A 24292-nucleotide genomic window follows, 5' to 3' on the forward strand; every position below is an offset into this window, starting at 1 on the left:
GCTTAGCACATCTTCTCACGCCCTGGGGTCTCCATGCACTGTAGGTGCCCTGAAGCAAGAAGACGGGCACGCTACCCTCCCTCCATTACAGAGTGCAAAATTCCATCCCAACACAAGCTCTTGGTTTCTTTCTTGTTGCTGCTGCCTCCTGCGGTCTGTTCACCTCTGTGAGAATTGTATGGAGTCGTGGGGACGAGTCCTTCTTAATACCCAGCCCTCCTCCATGTTGAGGGAGGGCCACTGAGAGAAGGCAAAAGCATGCATTCTTTTTGGGTAGAGTTCACATTTCTGCTGAACAGACACAGCCTGGGCAAACTCTCTCTAGAGACTCTTCTAGGAAGAATATTGGAATTTTTATGACTGTCCAAAATCATCGCGAATATTTTAAATTAAAAACCTGTGGCCAACTGTGAAAAGTTTTCACTGCCCAACATAAGCAGGTTGGCACGATGGTGTTCTTTGGACCAGGATGATGCCATTCTCATGAGTGAATGCTTTCAAATAGGAATGACGTGGAATGTGTGGAAATGTGAAACGGTCTTGATTGGTGGAAACCAGGGCTATTCTGCTGTTTTTTTCCTTCGGCAATGTCTACCTTGACTTTATACTTTGTAGCAGCTTGTTTGTTTTGCAAAGTTACCGTCACACACAACCGGGCAGCCGTGTCCCTAGCTGATTGTTGCGTCTGAAACGTTTTCAAAGGCTTCCAGACACCCATCACACTGAAGCAAGTATGTACTTAATCAAAGAATAAGCCTCTGAAAGATCTTTTCCGCTAGGTTAAATGTTTACAGTTTTACAGTTTGCTATTCCTCCCGAAAAAATTGCCTGCATTCACAGCATAGGCTAGAGAAGCACATCGAATGAAAATACGCGTGTGTTGTAGGACAGGAAAATTTCATGAAAAATGTTAGCACAGAATTGTTTCATGTTTTCTGCGAGGTAAGCAGAAGCTACATAGTAAACATGTAAACACACCTCAAGTGAATTCAATTCTCCCCTATTCTGCAGTTCTGCATGATAATTTTTTTGAAAGCTAAATGGAAAGCTGACATTCATTTCCTTAACCTCACCTCATTATATTTATCCTCAATTTTCCCAATTGGGAGATTTTCCAAGCCTTCCCGCAATGCATACATTATATAATAAGCCATGATCCAAAAGAACCCGTTATAGGAAAATAAAAGCCGCGACATTGACACTGACCATAAAATTGTTCTAAGCTAACAATGTGATAAAATTTAACTACTTTCAGAGATGGGCGTATTAGAAGAATAATTTCATTTTGCGTAGAATGTCAAGTATGCTATGCAGGTTAGACCGCATCTGAGTATCACACTGACGCATGGTCTCTATTTGAAATTTAGGATGGGAAGTCAGCACTCTCCTCTTCCGTGTGATCCTGGCAGACGTCAGGGATCGATGGCAACGTTCCCTGCAAGAGCCTGAACATGCTCTGTTATTGTTTCCTCAACCACAGTGGTCCAGGTAGTCATAATAATTGATGGGCATTGGTACACATTTTGCCCCAGAGATCGCACAGTATCTGCTGACGATAGCAAATCGATAGGGAAACCACTGTCTTTGAAAACAGGTGAGATGTGGTGATGTTTGGCCAAAGGATGACAGACCCATGGGAGCAGGAGGATGCCCTTCAAATACTTAAAGTTCTGCTATATGAAGAGGAAATAGCCTCACTGTTACAGCTCTTGAAATCAAGACACAGAACAACGTAGACAATTTCAGGTAGGGTCTCTGCTCATAATCAACAGGAAATGCCAACTAGTGAAATTAGTGTTAGAATATGATAGGTACAGGGGTGCCTGGGTGGCTCAGTTGGTGAAGTGTCTGACTTCGGCTCAAGTCACGATCTTGCGGTTTGTGGGTTCGAGCCCCGCATTGGGCTCTGTGCTGACAGCTCAGAGCCCGGAGCTTGCTTCGGATTCTGTGTCTCCCTCTCTCTCTGCCCTTCTCTCACTCACACTCTGTCTGTCTCTCTCTGTCAAAAATAAATAAACATTTAAAAACTTAAAAAAAAAAAAAGACAATAGGTACTGTTGAGGACGTCCAGAGAAGATGGCAGAGGAGGAACATCCCAGGCTCAATGTGTCCCACCCATTCACCTAGATGACACCCCATCAGTGGAAATAACCCAGATAATGGCCTGAGACTGCCCGAACAGACTCTCTACAGCAAGTGTACAGAAGAGGCCGCATCAAACAGGGTAGGAAGGGTGGAGACGTGGTCTGGAGACAAACAGATCTGAGGACCCTCCTCGAGAGGGATGGACACCACAAGCACGGGGGAGGGAGAGGAGCAGACCACACACCGGGAACGTCAGGCATGTGCATGCAAAGATGAGTCCCTGTGGCATTTGGCTTTGAAAACCAGAGCAAGTTAATTTTGCCAGTTGTTATCATCAGTGGGGCGTAACACCTGCAACTTTAAAACTCAGTGGGCTTGGCTCTGAGCGAGCCACAGGGTGAGAGGAAACTGAGTCCCTGCCCTTAAAGAGACAGCATAACACACAGTGCTCTAAGATTCAGTGCAGAAAGAGGGCGCTTGAAAAATGCCTGGGGTATATAGGAAGGAGGTTGATTTCCTAATCTCAGAGCTGGAGGGGCAGGGATCTTTCGGACACGTGTCCAAGAAAAAAGTGCCGGAGGGCAACATTTCCTCCGCCCGTGCTCCTGCCTGGATACACAGACACCTGCTGGAAGCAGTGTGGGGGGAACTCTCCACCTGGCTAGCCGTGAACTGGGCCAGCACCCCTCCAAAGAGACTTCTGCCCCGGGGAGAGGGGAAGATAACCACACACGCCAGTCTGATGACAGCCCCAGCAGTACGCCGAAGGCAGACATCTGGCTGCGGTCTCTGCCCACCAATAAAAGCTTCTCAGGGCACAAACAGGGACGATGCCCTGCAGGTCACTGCTGATGCCTCTCTGTCAGAGGCCTGGTCTGATTCAAGTCAAGCCCAAGGCAGACCCAGGCTGGCCCACGAACCACAGAGGGACCAAAGCCTGCCCACAACAGGGAAAGGGAGCCACCGCAGGTGACTGGACTGAAGGTGAACACAGTTCAGCCACGACACAAGGACACATGGCAATGCACACAGGAGACATGCGTGAAGGGTCAGGTTCTGGTGAACGGGGGACACTGCACCACAGGCCACTATGCGGCCTCTTCTTCATGGGGTCACTACTTTCAAGACGAGGAGATGGAGATCACTTTCCTAACACAGAGAAACAGACACTGTTACACAAAAGGAGAGACAGGAAAACATCCCAAATGAAAGAAGAGGACAAAATCAAATCAAGAGACCTAAATGAACAAATGTAAGTAATATGTGTGATAGAGAATTTAAAGTAATGGTCATAAAAATACTCACCGGACTTGAAAAAGACCGGGGACATCAGTGAGACCCTTAACAAAGAGGTAGAAAACATAAGGAAGAACCAATCAGAGATGAAGCACACAATAACAGAAATTAAAAAAAATAACATCAGAAGGAATAAATAGGAGAGAGGAAGTAGAAAAATGGATCAGTGACGTGGAGGACAGAGTAATGGAAAGCAATCAGACTGAGTAGGTGTCAGAGAAAAACAATAATCACAATAAATGAAAATAGATTAAGGGAACTCAATGACATCACCATGCATACTAACATTTGCATTATAGGGATCCCAGAATGTGAAGACAGAGAAAAGGGGGCAGAAAATGTATTTGAAGAAATAACTGCTGACTTCTTGAATCCGGAAAATAAAACAGAAATTCAGGTCCAGGAGGCATAGACAGCACTCAAGAAAATCAACCCAAGGAGGTCCATACTACATACGATGGAAACCCCATAAGGCTGTCGGCTCATTTTTCTGCAAAATTCTGTAGTCCGGAAAGGAGTGGCATGATGTATTCAAAGGGCTGCAAGGAAAATGTGCAACCAAGAATACTCTATTCAGCAAAGACAGAAGGATAGAAGGAGACATAAAGAGTCTCCCCGATAAACAAAACTTAAAGGAATTCATCACTGCTGATCCAGCCCTATGAGAAGTGTTAAAGGGGGCTTTTGGGGTGAAAAAGGAAGACCATAAACAGAAGAAAAGTAGGAAGCACAAAATCAATAAGATTAAGTACATCTAAAAATCTGTCAAAGGATTCACAAAATGAAAATACGGAAGTATGGCTCCATATACCTAAATGTGGGGGAGGGGAGTTAAAATTTATTGCTTTTACAATGGGTTCAAACTTAAGCAACCATCAACTTAATATAGACTGCTGTATGCATTTAGAGGTTATATATAAACCTCATGGTAACCACAAATCAAAAACCACTAAATAGATATGCAAAGAGAGAGAGAGAAATGAACCCAAGTTCATCACTAAAGAAAGCCAGCAAACCCTGAGAAAAAACAGCAAGGGAAGGCTCAGAGAAGAACTACAAAAACAACCATAAAACAAGTAACACATGGCAATAAGTACATAGCTATTGATAATTACTTTGAACGTAAATGGACTAAATGCTCGAATCAAAAGACAGACGGTGACCGAATGGATAGAAATGCCCGGAGCTTGCTTCTGATCTGCATGCTGCCTAAGAGAGACTCCTTTCAGACCTAAAGACACATGCGGATTGAAAGTGAAGGGATGGAAAACCACTTCCCATGCAAATGAAGTGAAATGAAAGCTGGGTAGCGATACTTACAATGGACAGAATGGACTTTAAAACAAAGACTGGGGGCGCCTGGGTGGCGCAGTCGGTTAAGCGTCCGACTTCCTCTCAGGTCATGATCTCGCGAGATCTCGCATGATCTCGCGTGAGTTCGAGCCCCGCGTCAGGCTCTGGGCTGATGGCTCGGAGCCTGGAGCCTGTTTCTGATTCTGTGTCTCCCTCCCTCTCTGCCCCTCCCCCATTCATGCTCTGTCTCTCTCTGTCCCAAAAATAAATAAACGTTGAAAAAAAAAATAAAACAAAGACTGCAGTGAGAGACAAAGGACAATACTACACGATCGCAAAGGGAACAACCCAACAAGAAGTTATAAGGATTGTGAATATTTATGCACACAGGTGAGAGCACACAAATACACAAAGCAGTTAATAAAAAACAGAAGGGAAGTAATTGATAATCATGCAATAATAGTAGGGGATTTGAACACCCCACTTACATCAATGGATAGATCATCCGGACAGGAAATCAACAAGGAAACAGTGGTTTGAATGACACACTAGACCAGATGGATCTAACAGATACACTCAGAATATTCCATCCTAAAACAGAATACACATTCTTTTCAAGTGCACATGGAACATTCTCCAGCAAAGATCACCACATATTAGGCCATAAAACAAGTCTCAAACTAATTCAAGAAGATTGAAGATTGAAGTCATACCATGCATCTTTTCTGACCACAATGCTATGCAACTAGAAATCAACCACAAGAAAAAAATCTGGGAAAAGCACAAACTCACGGAGTTTACATGACATGCTACTAAACAGTGAATGAGTCAACCAGGAAATCAAAGAGGATATGAGAAAATGCACGGAGAGAAGTGCAAATGAAAGCACAATGGTCCAAAATCTTTGGGATGCAGCAAAGCTGTTCTAAGAGGGAAGGTTATAGCAACACAGGCCTACCTCAAGAAGCAAGAAGATCAGATAAACCACCTAACCATACACCTAAAGGAGCTAGAAAAAAGAATAAACAAAATCTCAAGCCAGTAGAAGGAAGGAAGTACTAAAGATTAGAGCAGGTATAATTGAAATACGAACTAAAAACACAATAGAGCAGATAAATGAACACGGGAGCTGGTTCTTTAAAAAGACCACCAAAATTGATAAATCTGTAGCCAGAGGGAGACAGGGAGAGGACTCAAATACACAAAATCAGGATGAGAGAGGAGAAGTAACCAACACAGCAGAGGTGTGGAGGATGGTAAGAGAATACTGCAAACAATTATATGCCAAATATTTGGACAACCTAGAAGAAATGGATAAATTCCTAGAAACATATAACCTCCAAAAACTGAATTGAAGAAACAGAAAATTTGAACAGACTACCAGCGATGAAATTGAATCAATAATCAAAAAAACTCCCAAGAAAAGTCCAAGACCAGATGGCTTCGCAGGGGAATTCGAGCAAACATTTAAAGAAAAGTTAATACCTCTTTATTCTTCTCAAACTACTACAAAAAATAGAAGGGGAAGAAAAGTTTCCATATATTCTATGAGGCTGGCATTGTCCTGATACCAAAACTAGATAAAGACACTATAAAAAAGAACTACAGGTCAATATCTCTGATGAACATGGATGCAAAAATGCTCAAAAAAAAAAAAATCAGCCAATCAAATCCGACAATGCATTTAAAAAAAAAATCATTCTCCAGGGGTACCTGGAACCTAGGTGGTTCAATCACTTAAACATCCAGCTTCAGCTCAGGTCATGATCTTGCGGTTTGTGACTTTGAGCCCCGCGTCAAGCTCTGTGCTGACAGCTTAGAGCTTGGAGCTTGCTTCTGATTCTGTGTCTCCCTATCTCTCTGTTCCTCCCCCGTTCATGCTCTCTCTCTCAAAAACAAACAAACATTAAACAATTTAAAAAAGTCATTCACCAAAATCAGGTGGGACTTAGTCCTGGGATGCAAGGGTGGTTCAATATTTACAAATCAATCAATGTTTTGATTTTGAAAGAATCAAAACCACAATGATTATTTCAATAGATGCAAAAAGAAAAAAAACATTGAGAAGGTACATCCATTCATGATAAAAAAAAAAAACCCTCAACAAAGGTTTAGAGGGAACATAACCTCAATAAAATAAAGGCCATCTATGAAAAACCCACAGCTAACATCATACTCAATGAGAAAAACTGAGAGCTTTCCCCCTAAGATCAGGAATAAGACAAGGATCTCTACTCTTACCACTTTTATTCAGCATAGTACTGGAAGTCCTAGCCACAGCTATAGCCACAGACAATAAAAAGAAATAAAAGGTATCCAAATTGGGAGGAAGAAGTAAAATGTTCACTATTTGCAGATGAAAAGACACTCTATATAGAAAACCCTAAAGCCTCCACCAAAAAACTACTAGAATTCATAAAGGAATTCAGTAAGGTCCCAGGATACAAAATGAATATACATAAAACCATTGCACCTTTATACACTAATAAGGAAATAACAGAAGGAGAAATCAAGAAAACAATCCTGTTTATAATGACAGCAAAAATAATAAAATATCTATGAATAAACTTAACCAAAGAGTTGAGAGACCTGGAGTCTGAAAACTATACAACACTAATGAAAGACACTGAATATGCCACAAAGAAATGAAAAGACATTCCATTCTCACGGATTAGAAGAATACATAACGTATTACCCAAAAATGTCCGTATTACCCAAAGCGCTCTACAGATTTAATGCAATCCCTATCAAAATACCAACAGTATTTTTCACAGAACCAGGACAAATAATCCTAGCATGTGTATGGAACCAAAGAAGACCCCAAATAGCCAAAGCAGTCTTGAAAAAGAAGGAAACACAATCCCAGATTTCAAGATACATTACAAAGTTAGAGTAATCAAAACAGTAATGTACTGGCACAAGGACAGACAGACGGATCAGGAGAACAGAACACAGAGCCCAGAAATAAACCCGCGATTATATATTTGATGCATCTTTGACAAAGGAGGCAAGCATATACAATGGGAAAACCAGAGTCTCTTCAAACAAATGGTGTTGGGAAACGTGGACAGCTACATGCAAAAGAATGAAACAGGATCTCTCTTTTATACTGTACATAAAAATAAATTCAAAATGGATTAAGACTTAAATGTGAGACAGGAAACCATAAAAATCCTAGAAGAGAGCATAGGTAGTGATTTCTCTGACACTGTCCGTGGCAACATTTTTCTAGATATGTCTCCTGAGGCAAGAGACACTACATAAAAAATAACCTATTGGAACTACAAGAAAATAAAAAGCTGCATAGGAAAAGAAACCATCAACAAAAGTAAAAGACAACCTACTGAATGGGAGAAGACATTTGCAATTGACTTTTCCAATAAGGGGTTAGTATCCAAAATATATAAAGAATTAATACAACTCAACACCCAAATGCCAAATAATCCAACTAAAGAAGGCATGAAGAGACATTTTGCCAAAGAAGAAATGCAGATATCTGGCCCACAGGCACATGGAAAGAGGCTCAACATCACTCATCATCAGGGAAATGCAAATAAAAACCACGATGGGATATCACCTCATTCCTGTTTGGATGTGGAAAAAAAGGAACCCTACTGCACTGTGCAGCCACTGTGTAGCACAGTATGAGGTTCCTCAAAAAATTAAAAATTATAAATTCTGTAAGATTTAGTAATTTTATTCCTGGGTATTTACCCAAAGAATATGAAAACACAAGTTCAAAAAGCTACACGCACCCCTGTGTTTACTGCAGCATTATTTACAATAGCCAAATTATAGAAGCAGCCCAAGTATCCATTGGTAGATGAATGGATATATGGATGGATGGATAATGTTACGCAAAATAAGTCAAAGAGACAAATACCATATGATTTCACTGATATGTGGAATTTAAAAAACAGATGAACAATGAAAAAAAGTGACAAATAAAAAACCAGACTCTTAACTACAGGGAACAGACTGGTGGTCACCAGAGGGGAGGTGGGTGAGGGATGGGTGAAAAAGGTGAAAGGGAGGAAGCGTACACTTATCGTGATGAGCACGGGGTAATGTACAGAACTCTTGAATCACTATATTGTATGTTTGAACTTATATAAAGTATACCGTATGCTAACTATACTGGAATTAAAAACAAAGTTTAATAGGTACACTCAACTATGGGAACCATTCAAAATTAGCTTCGGCACCACTGTTGAGTAAGACCTTGGTACGATGAACCAGGTGGTCACTTAACTAGCATTCAAAGACTCCATTACGACATTAAAACACTGATAGATTTTCATGAAAATAATTCGGTTACCATCTACACCAGACTAGGTCTCATTAAATTCGATTTTAGCATTGCATAATTGCTGAGTTTGTTTTCCAGGTACAATTTATCTGTGGGGACTGCCATTTATTTTCATCTTCATTTTGACATTTAAGAAACAATGATCATGTGGGGCACCTGGGTGGCTCAGTCGGCGAAAGCGTGTGACTCTTGGTTTCGGCTAGGGTCATGATCTCACGGTTGGCGCATTCAAGCCCCGCATCGGGCTCCGCGCTGACAGTGCAGAGCTTGCTTGGGATTCTCTCTCTCCCTCTCTCTGCCGCTTCCCCCCACTCATTCTCTTAAAATAAATAAACTTAAAAAAATTTTAAAGAAGCAATGATAAGGTTATGTCAGAAAGCGCGTAAGAATTGCTGGGAACACGTCAGAACAGGTGCCAGCCTGAAAAGGGATCACGTCAATAAAATGCATTTGCATTATCAATGAGTCCATACTGATGGCCAATACAAAAAAAAAAAACATAAAGGAGAATGCCAACTAATACATTATGAATAAATGGAGAGAAAATCACCATTTTCCAACCATCACATTGGCATTAATGGCAACCAGATACAAAAGGAGTTTGATGAACAGATTATATATACGTGGTCTCAAGATATATTTCACTGATTTCTTATCCATACCATACATTTTTTATGAACAGCCAAGGGAAGATGAGTAACTTTACAGGAAAAAAAAAATCAAGGAAATGTCACCTGAACCAAGTGATGCAGTTTGACATGACCAGTAACTGGATACCGGGACATCAGGTGCACCCTGACATGAGGCAGTGCAAAGAACACAACATCTGGTATATGGTGTTCTTGCCCACAATGAATAAACTGGATCTAATCATGAGGAACCATGCATTCCATAAAAGAACTGGCCTATAATCCTCAGAAACATCAATGTCATTAAGCAGGAAGGGAGACTGCTCTACAATGAAGCAAATGAAGGATGTGTGACAAAGTAATGCAGCTCCTGGTTGTGGACTGGGTCCTGCAAAAGGAAAGACACAGGTGGAAAGGAAATTATAGAGACTATGGTCAAAGTTTGTGCACGGATGAGAATCAGAGAACAGGGTCGTGCCAACATTACATTCCCTGATTTTGATAACTGTATCAGGCTCACGCAGCCTTTATCCTTAGGAAATATGCACCATGATGCTCTGGGCTACACGGGCGTGAAACTGACAACTCAGTTTCAAACAGTTCAGGAAATTATGCAAGTATTTTGTATACAGGGGCATGTGTATGTGTGTCACCTGTATGTGTATGCACAAAAGAGCAAAGAGGAAAGAGACAAGAGAGAGAGATGATAGACAGAGATGAACAGACAGATAGATGATAGAAAGTGAAAGGAGGAGAGGAGAGGAAGAAAAAGAAAAAGAAAAAAGAGAAGAGAAGAAGGAACGAAGAAATACAGCTAGGAAAATGTGGCAAACAACGTATCCAGAATTCGGTAACAATTTTTAGTCGGTTTTACACTACATTTAGACACGTCTATATGTTTGATTATATATCAAAACAAAAATTGACGAAAATAAAAGTAGGGATGAAAATCAGAAAAAATTAAAAATATGTCGTATGTCAACTATGCCTCAGTAATAAATTTTTTAACAAACCTGAGTAATTACACATGCTTGAGGAACTGATAACTTGCATTTTAGTGCATCCTGACTAAATTTGGGGATGAATTGAGTTTCATGATGGATCTTGCTTTCTGACAGATCTTTGCTCTGTCCTATCAGGCTATCTGTCCTATCAGGCTTATGAGGAACATAAGTCAGGGTCCAGGAAAGCAGAAAGGAAGAACACGAATTTACGGAAAACTTTAACAAGAATACCTGTTTATACTCTCTGTAAGCAGAATGCCTTGTAACACAAAGTGTGCTGAAACTTAACATGATTAGCCGGAAGCATGCCTAATAATATTTAGGTTTCTCCCACTGTTTGGGAGTGCAGTATTTGATGCACAATGTCTGGGATGCCTAAACTTTTTTTTTTTTTTTTCCCCTTTATCTCAAGGGTTCTTTTATTTTTTTATTTTATTTTTATTTTATTTTATTTTTTTTAATTTATATATGAAATTTATTGTCAAATTGGTTTCCATACAACACCCAGTGCTCATCCCAAAAGGTGCCCTCCTCAATACCCATCACCCACCCTCCCCTCCCTCCCACCCCCCATCAGCCCTCAGTTTGCTCTCAGTTCTCAACAGTCTCTTATGCTTTGGCTCTCTCCCACTCTAACCTCTTTTTTTTTTTTTTCCTTCCCCTCCCCCATGGGTTCCTGTTAAGTTTCTCAGGGATGCCTAAACTTCTTAACGCCAATTGCAAAATTTCTGCAAAGTCCAATGCCAAATGTAAAACCTGGAAACTATCAAGCTTTTCTAGATTTGAATTAATACACGTTACAATGTGCTTATTTATTAATGGTGAACTGTAATATAATGTGGTGTGAGCTTCTTTCCATGGTCATTCTCAATTTTGTGAACTATGTTCTCTGAAGTAACATTATTAAATGAAATATGACAATAAGAATTAATGCAAACAGCTTCCAGTGACAGAATGCAAACTTAGTTATATGTATACAATGTGCTCAGACTGTTCACAGAGTTCAATGTCACCGGAGAACTTTCAGAAATGATATCAGCATGACATACACATTTGAGGAATTTAGGCCAGAAATAGTGGGTGCCAACACTCTATGCGGAAAACGCATCCTATGGTTCCCCTGTCTGTGGAAGGAGTAGAGGTAGGAAATGGGCTGAATCCCATAAATGGTGATTAAGGTCCTTATTTCTGAATAGGCTTTAAGGATATTATGAGTAAGTGCGCTTTCACAGATGAATGGATAAAGAGGATGTGGTAGCATATATACAATGGACTATCAGCCATAAGAAAGAACAGAACCTGCCATTGGCCACAACATGGATGGAGCTAGAGAATATAATGCTAAGTGAAGTGAGTCAGAGAAAGACAAATACCATATCATTTCCCTCAGATGTAGACTTTCAGAAACAAATGAGCAAAGGAAAAAAGAGACAAATGAAAAAACAGACACTTAACAACAGAGAACATTACTGATGATTACCAGAGGGGAGATGGGGGAGGGGGGAATGAGGGGAGGGGGGGGAGGGGGGATTGGGGGGAGGTGAGGGGATGGGGAAGTGAGGGGAGGTGGGGAGAGGCAGGAGGGAGGGGAGGTAGGGGAAGGGGGTAAGGGGTGATGGGTTTGAAGAGCACACTGTGATGAGCAGTAACGTACAGAATCATTGAGTCACTATATCGTACACCAAAAACTAACACAACACTGCGTTCATTATGCTTTTTAAGACATGATCCGTCGTTCTACCCACTCAGTGAAAAGAAGAGATGTCAGAATATTTACTGATAAATCACCACGGTATCTGAAGCTTAGTCTCTAATGGTTCCTCTTTCTCTCCTGCAGAGAAACACACAGGCCTGTCTACACTGTGCGTGGAGTCTTGGATGGTGAACGTGTGGAAAGCATTCGGCCAAGGGGATTTAAGCCAAAGCACTATGGCCATACTCTTCTCAGCTCGGGAAATACTAGCACCTGAGCATCCTCAAGATGCAAAATAACCTCTGCCAAAGCTGTTCCTGATGGTGGCTCTCTCGGGAAGGGCAACCTCCAGGGACAGCCAGAGGGACAGCCAGTTCGCAAGTTCCAAAAGCTCAGGTTTGGTAACTCAGAGGGAGGATATGGTTCTTCCACTAGCAAGTTACTGGAGGTCTCCCGAGTCCATACGACATCAAGTTAGAACCGAAGCCTGTTCCCAGGATGTACAACCCGAGCTAGGTAGTCAAGTGTGGAGTGTCCATGTGACGGTGACATGTCGGTTGCTCCGGGGAAAGTCGTCTCCATCATTATCTGCTTCATTCACCCTTTTGAGGCTGACAGCTGCCCAGGTACCAATCTTGTGTAACATGTGATGCAAACAACTCTCGAGACACAGGATCTTTCCACCTGGTCCTACTCCCTGGTCACTGCCCCAAACCCATGCTCCATTCTGTGACCCACGATCAGATTTTTAAAAATAACAGGTCATGGGGCGCCTGGGTGGCGCAGTCGGTTAAGCGTCCGACTTCAGCCAGGTCACGATCTTGCGGTCCGTGAGTTCGAGCCCCACGTCAGGCTCTGGGCTGATGGCTCGGAGCCTGGAGCCTGTTTCCGGTTCTGTGTCTCCCTCTCTCTCTGCCCCTTCCCCGTTCATGCTCTGTCTCTCTCTGTCTCAAAAATAAATAAACGTTAAAAAAAAATTAAAAATAAAATAAAATAAAAAAAAATAACAGGTCATGAAATAATTTTTTTTTTTTTTTACTTAGGGAACTCATTTACTTATGGATACCGCATTCATGCTCTATGCTCTTCAACTCAATTCACTGCCCTGGGAATCTAAGCCATGTAAGATGAACATCAGAAGAACCTTCAACAGATGCTAAATCCCCACTGCATCTAGATTTAACAGTACTTATGTTTCCCGTAAACACCAGTGGCGGCCCCACCTGCCTATTTCATATTACGCTTGTTGAAAACTTGAGATACTATCCATGATGTTGTTTGCATGTTGGCTCTTTGTAGATTACTATAAACTCTTTCACCCATTACAGGAATACTGCCAAATGGAGAAATGAACAACTGCATATTTAATTCTTCACTTAATTACATACATTTTCGTAAAAAAGAAGAGCTGAGGTGGTTTTATTCTTAAGACAACAATCCATGATGAGATAGTCATCATTATGTAACCCCCAAAATATGGCTCCTTCAAGGAAGCAATATACATTTCCTGATGCACAGAGAACTGAGAAGTCCCAAATGGAGGTGCCATTTCATAAGCCTGTTGGTTTCTCTGGGCTTTGTTTCCTCACATGCACTGGCTGGAAGCTTCCATGGGAGACACCTGACAATGGGGACCCCTAAGTGATTTTCCATACTTCCCCCAAATGCAGAGGTAAGCACTTTAAACGCTCAAAACCCATCACCCTTTGGTGCCTGCAAACAAGATGGCGAATCTGGTATTGTCTTACAGATGTAACTGGAGGAATGAGGTTTGTGTGCCTGTCTTTGGATCCAGGACCCATAAATCTCGAGTGAGTTGAAAAGGCTTGTAAGGAGATTTCACGAGAGGCGGGCATTCTCATGGTCTGTTTGCTCCATCAGACATCTGTAGGCAATAGCTTACAATGACGTTCACAGAGCGTTACAAGTCACACGATACCACTTTCCCCCAGGATAACTCTGGAGAGAGACTGTTCCTCCTGTACCCTCGGCCTCCTGGTAAACTTTCTGCAGACACAATCAGCGTGAATTCAGGTACGCATATAATTTTCATTTCCATTTTAGCAAAATATCTGTTCTCTATCAGTCGTAACTTTGGTTCAAAAAAATTGCCTTTGTGGAGAAAAAAAAAAAGAATGGTCAATGTCTACACTATCAGTATAAATTATATCAGTTTACCTAGCTTGGGATTATAAGAACTCCTGGAAAACACTTCAGTTTTTTAAAAATTGTAACTTTCCTTTAGCAGTAATTCAAAAAGACAGGAAAAAAAAAGAGAGAGAGATCCATCCTTGATTTGAGCAATTCTACACAGATAAGAAAATCATAATAAAAGAGAATGGAAAACAAAACCTAAACCAAAATGCACAGAAAACAAAATTTTGATTTGTCGTATTAACACTTCCATAGCGTTTCAAGAGACTCATTCAGGAATTCTATAAAACCTTGGTGACATTTCATCTCAGATAAATCCCTTCTCTTTTTGGCTTCAGATAGTTACAGAAATCAAAATATTTCCAATAAGGGCAGTTTCTTCTAATGTTTCTTTATTTTTGAAAGACAGAGAGAGAGTGTGTGTAAGCAGGGGAGGGGCAGAGAGAGAGAGGGGGAGACACAGAATCCGAAGCAGGCTCCAGGCTCCGAGCTGTCAGCACAGAGCCTCATGCTGGGCTCGAACTCACAAGCCATGAGATCATGACCTGACCCAAAGTCCGATGCTTAACTGACTGAGCCACTCAGGGACCCCAGGGCAGTTTCTTGAATCAACCTCCACAGTGGTATGTGTATAAGAAAAATACATGTGTCACCTGCTTAATTATTTTCTGGATGATTGCTGTCCAAAAGCATCCTGTTCACATTTGTACTCTTATTTCCAAACATATGAATATGCCCTTTAAAAAATTTTTGCAAGTGGGGCACCTGGGTGGTTCAGTCAGTTAAGCATCCAACTTTGGCTCAGGTCATGATCTTGCAGTTCATGGGTTTGAGCCCCACGTGGGGCTCTGTGCTGACAGCTCGGAGCCTGGAGCCTGCTTCAGATTCTGTGTCTCCCTCTCTCTCTGCCACTCTGCTGCTTATGTTCTGTCGCTCTCTCTCAAAAATAAATATTTAACCCTTTTTTTGGAAGTAATATCTGGTGCATGTTTTATTCTTGGTAACTCTTTATATTTTGCAGAGCATCAGCACTGAAAGCCATCGGGCTGAAACTTACTGCTCCTCAAGAGGATGAGCACACAAGAACCCAGGAAGGCTGGAGTGAAATGTGTGGCTTTGAGTAGCAAAGCTGAGCTCTTTTTCATTTCACAGCAGAAGTACTGATCTTGAGCAAAGCATTTCTTCCAAGAAACTGGTGCTTGAGAAAGTAATTTGTTTTTATTCCAAATTTTGCATTTAAGTATCAAGAGTCAGATCATTTGAGAACTCAAAACCATAAGGGTATGGCCTTAAGTCCTCAAGTGAGAGCAGTGCACCATGGGACATGCACCTCTCCAAGCAGAGGGACACCAGAGTCCCAACAGTAAGGAGCCCATGAGGGGATAGCACAGCACCATGCCTGCTGGTGGGGGTGGGCATGGCTGCCTCATATCAAGAAGCAGATGAAATTTCCCTTCCGCACCTGAAACTCTTGTAAGAGGCAATCCCTGCCTCCAAAGGGGAAAATATATATGTGGGAGAGTAAGATAGCGGGATACGGGCCGTCTTCTGACTCTCTGAGGGCCCCAGAGACATACGGCGGAGCTTTAGAACAGAAGAGGGCTGAGGGCCCAAGATGGGGCTGACAATTCAGCTGAAATGAGCAACAGATCACCTCCTGGAAAGTGACACCTCTCTGAGAGAAAGGAGTTCAAAAGACAGAAAATGTACTGGCAAGTTCACCTTCAGGAAGTGGCAGCTTTTCGACTGGCACAATGGAAGTTTGAAACTAAGCCGCAGCCAGATCTGGGAAAAGAAAAAGAATCTGTGTGGGCTTGAATCTTTGGTTCCACTTTTAACTTGCTAGAAATGATATAAAGAATAAATGAATTAACTTCTCAAAAAGTTAGTTTCGTCACAGCAACACAGGGATAAAATGATACCTAAGTTTTAAGGTTGTTGGTAGGATTTGATGTCATTACACCGTGAAACACATCACAGGTGCTCACTCAGTTACATTGTACGTAATACTACGGTTGCTATCGTTATAACTGTTAGAAAAAATAAGCCTGGGGGCGCCTGGGTGGCTCAGTCGGTTAAGCGTCCGACTTCAGCTCAGGTCACGATCTCGTGGTCCGTGAGTTCGAGTCCCGCGTCAGGCTCTGGGCTGATGGCTCAGAGCCTGGAGCCTGCTTCTGATTCTGTGTCTCCCTCTCTCTCTGCCCCTCCCTCGTTCATGCTCTGTCTCTCTCTGTCCCAAAAATAAATAAACATTAAAAAAAATTAAAAAAAAAGAAAAAAGAAAAAATAAGCCTGTAATGCAGGTAATTCACTGTGATCACTGTGTCTGAATTTAATTAGATGACAATAATTTGTGCCCATCATCTTCCCTGATTAGCACACAACAATTATTACACAAAACAAAACTAACAGAGCATTCCGATCTACTTGCGGGGATGATGTTAACTGTAGACAGATTATTTTGCAATGGCAGACACAAAGATCATGACTACGCATGCCCAACCATTCCAAGTGGCCCATGGTTTGTCAAATTAACAACCCGCTTCATGACAAACTTGGGTATAAGAAAATAGGACTTGGTCTGAAAGCCGTCTAAGTCTGTGCATTTCATGACAGTGGTCTTGCACACCATTGCAGAATCAGCATCTGTTTTCTAACAAGACCCCAGGTACGCAGTGGGCACATTAGTGTTTGAGAAGTGCTGGCCTAGACCAGCCTCCATGTTAGCATTCTAGCACTGGTATTACACCAAGCAGGAGAAAGAGTTCTGAACGTGTCTTTGAAAAAAGCTTATTTGTACGGACTATAACAGGAATAGATCAAATATATAATAATAGTGGCAAAGTGGGGGGGGCGTCTGGATGGCTCAGTTGGTTGGGCAGCCGACTACGGCTCAGGTCATGATCTCGTGGTCTGTGAGTTCGAGCCCCGCATCAGGCTCTGTGCTGACAGCTCAGAGCCTGGAGCCGGCTTTGGATTCTATGCCTCCCTCTCTCTCTGCCCCCTCCCTGCTTGGTCTCTGTCTCTGTCTCTCAAAAATAATAAGCATTAAAAAAAATTTAAATACTAGTGGCAAAGAGGAACAATTTGAGACACAGAAGTGCATAAATAAAACCTGAAAAGTTAGGTTAATATCATGAAGAAGTAAAATTTATACTGTAATGGTCATTTTTGTTCTAAATGATGACATTGCTTTCAGAAATCAGTAACAGTAAGGCCGCAGTTCTGAGAATAAAATGTATGTACTCTTTTTTGCTGTCATTACTTTTCTGTAATTACGGGCTTTGTCACCAAACCTAGACACTACAAGTTATAACCTTCCCTGAGAAAGTACATGGACAACTTCTAGTTTGGGGTAATTAAAATAGTTTGCAAATAGGGGCGCCTGGGTGGCTCAGTCAGTTGAGTGTCTGACTTCGGCTCAGGTCATGAGCTCACGGTTCGTGAGTTCCAGCCCTGCATCAGGTTCTATACGGACAGCTCGGAGCCTTGAGCCTGCTTCAGAGTCTGTGCCTCCCTCTCTCTCTGTCCCTCTTCCAGTCACACTCTCTCTCGCTCTCGAAAATAAACTTGAAACCATTTAAAACAACAGTTTGCAAATAAACAATTCCAGCATCTAAGATATAAATTCATTTTCAATTATCCAATGAAACTCATTCTGTTAGAGTTAACCTGATCAACCCCCAGGTGATGATTATTCTAATACGTCATCTCTTAAGATGTTTAGAAAGTGCTGCACAGGGAACACGTCAGTGGCCATACATAGTAGAATCCCTTTATGAGTACACCTTGTTCCCTCCCAGGACAGGGAACATATGTTCTTATCTGTCTTTACCCACAGCGTTCATCACTGCCTGGCACATAGTGGGTGCTTAATTCAAGTTACTAAGTTAAAAATGCATGGTTGCAGCAGATTCTATGGGCTTTTCTGCCTCTGTGATGGTTTTTGGTAATGACCTAAGTCATTAATCGCGTTATACGAGGGACTGGAAAAAGGTGACGTTTTCCAAGTGATCTCAGCTTATCGCCCCTTGCTTTAATTTTTATGATTTGTATGCATGGCTTGTTGAATTCAGTTAAATCTGACACCGTTCAGTTAAGATCTGATAGCATCTTACAGGAGTTCTAACACCTATGACACCAGCAGCAGAGAGGCTGGTGATGGTTCGAAGCTCTGAGAGAGGAGACAGAGGCCGGGCTACCGCTCACCTTGGCGTCCACATGCTCAGGCGTCTGAAGTCCCTGCCACCCCCAGGCTTTGCTGCCGGCTACAGCCAGGGCCTTTATAACCAATCACTAACCAGCATCTTCCTGAAGCCTGGCCCTCAAGCACATTGCAAAGTCAATTAGGAACAACCCGTGCTCCATCCTGCATTCAGAGTAACATACAGCCAGGCAGTTAGGCACTGTAAGTGGTATTTTAAGTTGTACTGGTGTGTTTAATCTTGCTTTCTTCCCTAGGAGGAATACATGATTTCTGTTTTCCAAGGACTTGTCACTGCTTCATAATCAACCAGCCTCTATTTCTTACGGTTTTATTTTTCATGTCATGTCTTTTTTTTAATATTAAAAATTTTTTTTTTAATGTTTCTTTATTTGTGTGTGGGTGTGAGAGAGAGAGAGAGACAGAGCATGAGCAGAGCAGGGGCAGGGAGAGAAGGAGACACAGAATCCAAATCAGGCTCCAGGCTCTGAGCTGTCAGCACAGAGCCTGGTGCGGGGCTCGAACTCACCAACTGTGAGATCATGACCTGAGCCAATGTTGGATGCTTAAGCCACCCAGGTGCCCCTCATCCGGTGCATTTTAAGGTTTAATTTCTTCCAATTTACAAATGATCATTTACAGTTTTATCTTTCACCTTTGATACTATGGGAGATTTTCACGTGAGAGTGCAACCAGAATAAAACCAAGACAAAGACTTTCTGTTTAGTATGGGATTCATTTGTGAGAGTTTAAATAACTTTCACATGTTATTCACCTGAAATGTCAGCTCGCTATGAAATAAGAGCTAAAAAAAAAAAAAAAAAAAATCCAGGCAACCAGATTACATGCACATTGTCCACTTAGGCACAAACAGGTCAACAGACCCCCTCCCCCCCCACCAATTCCTTGTTACTTAATGGAGACCAAATGAAAAGTCTGATGTCTGCCTCTGACCCCATTAAACACGATTCCCAGAAGTGAAAATTGCCATTCAAAGGTGTAACTCTTCACTGCAAATACTGCCAGTACAAACCCATGACACTTATTCCATTTAATGCTATTTTTAAGAGTGTGTACCTAGAATTCTAAAACAAAAATCAGTGGATTCCGGCAAATAAGCTGTTTTCCCATTTAAATAAAGGAAAAATATTAAGCAATTGTTCCACCAACTGACAGGTGTTTAAGCAGAACTAGATAAATTAGTCAAAAGTGTGTCTAGTGGTTTCTGGAGAAATGTCCATAGCTGTGGTGTTCATGGCCATCAAAATATCATGATGCATCCAGTGCTTACTGGTACACTGATGTCAACAGTGCGTAGGATCCATTTAAGGAGGCAGTGATGTCTTTGGCACATCTGCACTTTGAAAGCCCTTTGGTTAATGGGATGAATCAGCCGCTTAAGTTCTTAGCCATTTTCCTTCTTCAAAGCTGCTCGTTGGCCCTAGGAAGATGGTATCCATCACTGCCCAAAATATACCCAGGGCTCGAACTCCCAGGTGGATAATGCAGACCTATGTCACTGATGTGAACTTGGGAAGGAATTAGCAGACCGAGATGCCAATTTTGGGGCTGCTTTGCAGCCTTTTTCTCTTTTTGTGAATTAGGACATACACTCTGAGCCCATGGAAACCATGCTCGTCAGAACATTGTGGAGTATCCTCTACAAAGGGCTAAAAACAAAAACAAACCCCAAGACTGTCAGTCTCTAATTTTACGTATAGTAAAAATATCAGCAAAAAAGAGAGGGGAAATAAAGGCTTCTTAAGACACAGAAAAGCTGAGAAATTTGTCTCCAAGAGACACGCTCTTCAAGAAATCTTCAACAAAGTTCTTCAGGCATAACGGAAAGGACACCAGACGGAAAACTGAACGTACACAAAGGGAAGGGTGTGAAAACGCAGTTTATGGGGGCAAATCTAAGACTCTTCTTCTCCCGTTTAAAAAAAATAATGAACAGTTTAAAGCAACATTGAAGAGTACATTGTGGGTTTAACATGTATGTTGGAGTAACGTGTTATAAAAACAACACAGGACAGGGTGGGTGAGTGCAGTGTTGTGGGCTTCTTCCATTATTTCAAGCTGCTACGCTGTTCAATTGTGCTAGAGATGCATTATAAACACTCGCAGAACCACTACAAGATTGTTTTTATTATTAAATAATTTAATGGTTGAAATAAATGGGATTCTAATTTTATTTAATGTTTATTTTTGAAAGACAGAGAGAGGCAGTGCAAGCGGGGAGAGGGGTAGAGAGAGAGGGAGACACAGAATCCGAAGCATGCTCCAGGCTCTGAGCTGTCAGCATGGGATTCTATAAAGTGAATTTTTATTTTGTACATATACACAAGAATGTTCAATTTCATTTATCCTTTACTCAGTTTTTCTACTTTTATTTATTGTAAATAATTTTAAAATTCTAATACAAATAATAAGCCCAAACCAGATGGGACTATCAAAATCTCCCTAAGATTTCTATGGAGGTACATGATGACTTCATTGAAGAGTTTCAACCTGATGAACTCTTATGTTTAAATTTGCCAACCAGCTTCTGAAAAATGCCAAATTAAATATTACATGTTATGCCCTAAGTAACTGTAAAGCTGTGGTGAGTGCTAGGCTTGCTTCCTCATTCTGTCTAAAATGTGGTGCCAACCCTCACCCTACCCACTATGACATCATACCCAATTTGGGTCCTGATTTCCATAGCAACAACCAATCAGATAAGTCCTGCTCTCTGCCTCAGTCACCGAGGTGCCCCCAATAGAGGAAAGCAAGAGCTCATTTTTCCATGGCCATGAGACTGATTCAGAGATGATCCCTGTCCTAATGGTGGAAATTCCTGGACACGGATTTCAAGTGGCGTCATGGGCAAGAGGTCAGGAGAGATGCCCGAATGAGGGAGATGAAGGTAAGAAACACCAGAAGCATTGCACACAACCAGATTCAGGGCCCTCAGTTTTCCACCTGGGAGCCTACAAAGACTTGTGTGACATCAAAAATTTATATTTAAGAGAATGGGGGATGTATCTTCTGTCACTTCTGGTATCCAATCTGCAACATGAATGCTTCAGAATACTTCAATAAAGTTTTTGAAAAAGGATATATGATAAAAACCAAGAACAAAATTATCCTAAACTTAACAAATGAAAACTCAACAGCAAAATACTGATCCTAAATTGTGCACCAGGCTCAGTACCCAGTCTGATGGGGATTCTCAGGAAAGAAAAAAGCTCAATCACTGATCTTAATTAAGAACAAACCAGTGGGAGATACAGAACTTATTATCTATGAGAAGCACAAAAACAAATAGGGCATATGGGAGCCCCATCAAGAATCATCTACTCCTATTTATTTATTCATAATTTTTTTAATGTTTATTTATTCTTGAGAGAGAGAGAGACAGAGCATGAGCAGGGGAGGCAGATAGAGAGGGAGACACAGAATCCAAAGCAGGCTCCAGGCTCCGAGCTGTCAGCACAGAGCTCTACACAGGGCCCAAACCCATGAGCCATGAGACCATGACCCGAGCCGAAGCCAGAAGCTCAACCGACTCAGCCACCCAGGTGCCCCTACTCCAAATAAAAGTGGGAAAAAAATGAGACCTCTAATGCATGGAGTAGGAGTTCAGAAATTTTCTTCCAGGAAGTGGGCTTCAATTGGACTTAAAAAGATCAAATTCAATGGAAAATGAGACAAGACACAAGTCTGCAATGGTAGCAAAGATACAGAGGTAAGCATGCAGAGAACATACGTCAAAGAGAGGGAGAAGTTCAGCCTTTTGCATAGTTAAATATATTGGAATGCTTTTATTACTGTAATCATACTATTTTTTAAATGGATCCCTTTGTGATTCCTTCTTTTTCACATTTGCATTGAGAGGTCATAAACTTCACTTTCTTTTTCCCTTGGATTTCAAATGAACACAGTCAGAAGTAAAATGTTATAAACAGTAAGTGGGGAAATCTTCACACACACAAAAAAAACATCCATTGTTAACTGTGTCTTTCAACAATGAGAAATACTTTATAGTTCACCGACCCTAGATAAGACAGAGCAGTAGATGCTACGACATGAGATATGGTCCTGCCCTTAAATAGCTTATTATCTGCAAGGGTAAACATCCATGTACATGTGTGATTATATCCGGAAGCAGATTATGACAATAGCAGTAAGAAGGTAAATTCAGAGAAGGGGTTACTACTTCCTGTTGTGTGGATTATCATCAACTATAGTGGAATATGTATCAGTCAGCTACAGCTGCCGTAACAAAAAACACAGACAACATTTATTTTCTCATAGTTCTGGAGGTTGGGAAGTCCAAGATCAAGGTGCCGGCAAAATAGGTTTTATTCTGAGGCCTCTACTCCTGGGTTGGAGAAGGCTGCCATCTTGCTGTGGGCTCACATGGCCTCTTCTTTGTGTGTACTTACTCTCTCATATCTGTCTCGTAAGTGCACTGATGCCATTATGAGGCCCCAACCTCATGACTCCATCCAACTCTTATTCCCTCCCAGAGGCCCCACCTCCAAGATCCATCACATTGAGGGTCAGGGCTTCAACATACCAAATCTGGGGTGACACATTCTGTCCATGAGTACATGGGTTTTAGAGGCTGGAGCATTGCTGAGGTGACAGCGGTGGGCTGAGGGAACTCAAGAGAGGAGTGAGAAAGGCCGTAAGGGGAGGGAACAACGCTTGCTTCCTGTGCTCAGACCCTGTGATTGCAAGCCCGCATCAGTTTACCGAGGCCACAGGTTACAACTGTCATGATAGCCCTGGTTCAGAAGAGACTCAAGGTGAAAGGCTTGACTGAGCTAATGGGAACAGCTGATAAGGAAATCCCCTGAGCAAAGCCGGGTTGGAGATTATGGGGCTATGAGAAGACAGAGGGACATATCCTTATGGTCTGGCCCCAGTAGCCATTTGCTTCGACTGCTGTAAAACCTGCAGACAGAACACCCAGAGGTCATTCTGGGTTTCATGCCCCTCACTCAGGGCCATTGACACAATCCCACCCTGGCACGTGTCAGAAGAGCTCTTCTGAGAACTGCGGATGGGACTCTTGCTGTTTACTGAGGTCCAGGGGAGGGCAAGTGAGCAAAACGGGGGAAAGAGAAGAGGGGTAAAAAACCAAAGTAGGGAACCATTTTCAAGGGTCCGAACAAAGGAAACCAGATTCTGTTCAAATCCATTCATGCCCCCTGGGGATGTTTCCATGGACTCACTGCAGGGGTTCAGTTATTTTACACCAATAACCTCAGGAGACAAGACTGTGCTCACATAGAAGGGGAAGACCGTTCTCTGACCATTTGTTAGCAAAGTAGAAAAATAACATACTTTTGCGAAGACACTGGAGGTGTATCAGGTTTTCTCATTTTACGGTTCAAGCTGAACCCCCCTACCCACTTTTTTTTGTGGGGGATGGCTTTTGGGGCTCATCAAATAATTATTTTTAAGGTCGTTAGTGTTACAAAGAAGTGCAGGTTACAGGTTTTCTTTACATATCTTTGCTCTTTTAAGGAGTTCTAACTGGACGATAGGACAGACACAGATTTCTTCCTGAACAACGCTGTGCAGTCAGCAGACATGGAAGGTTCTTTCCTTCCTACGTCGACAAGTGCAGTC

The 24292-nt window shown here is 41.9% G+C and overlaps 2 long non-coding RNA genes across 2 annotated transcripts in view; one reads left to right on the forward strand and one right to left on the reverse strand.

Moving 5' to 3' along the window:
• The window catches only part of LOC121020178 (uncharacterized), a 528280-nt gene that overhangs the window by 38941 nt on the left and 465047 nt on the right, over positions 1 to 24292 (reverse strand). The gene's annotated exons all lie outside the window — the stretch shown is intronic.
• Positions 12168 to 14620, forward strand: LOC121020181 (uncharacterized). Its single transcript, XR_005786003.1, has 2 exons — positions 12168 to 13070; positions 13320 to 14620. It is a non-coding gene; the product is annotated as an uncharacterized LOC121020181 (long non-coding RNA).

The sequence above is a fragment of the Herpailurus yagouaroundi genome, unplaced genomic scaffold, assembly GCF_014898765.1.
Source record: "Herpailurus yagouaroundi ecotype Mexico unplaced genomic scaffold, PumYag 248, whole genome shotgun sequence".
Classification (NCBI taxonomy): Eukaryota; Metazoa; Chordata; class Mammalia; order Carnivora; family Felidae; genus Herpailurus; species Herpailurus yagouaroundi.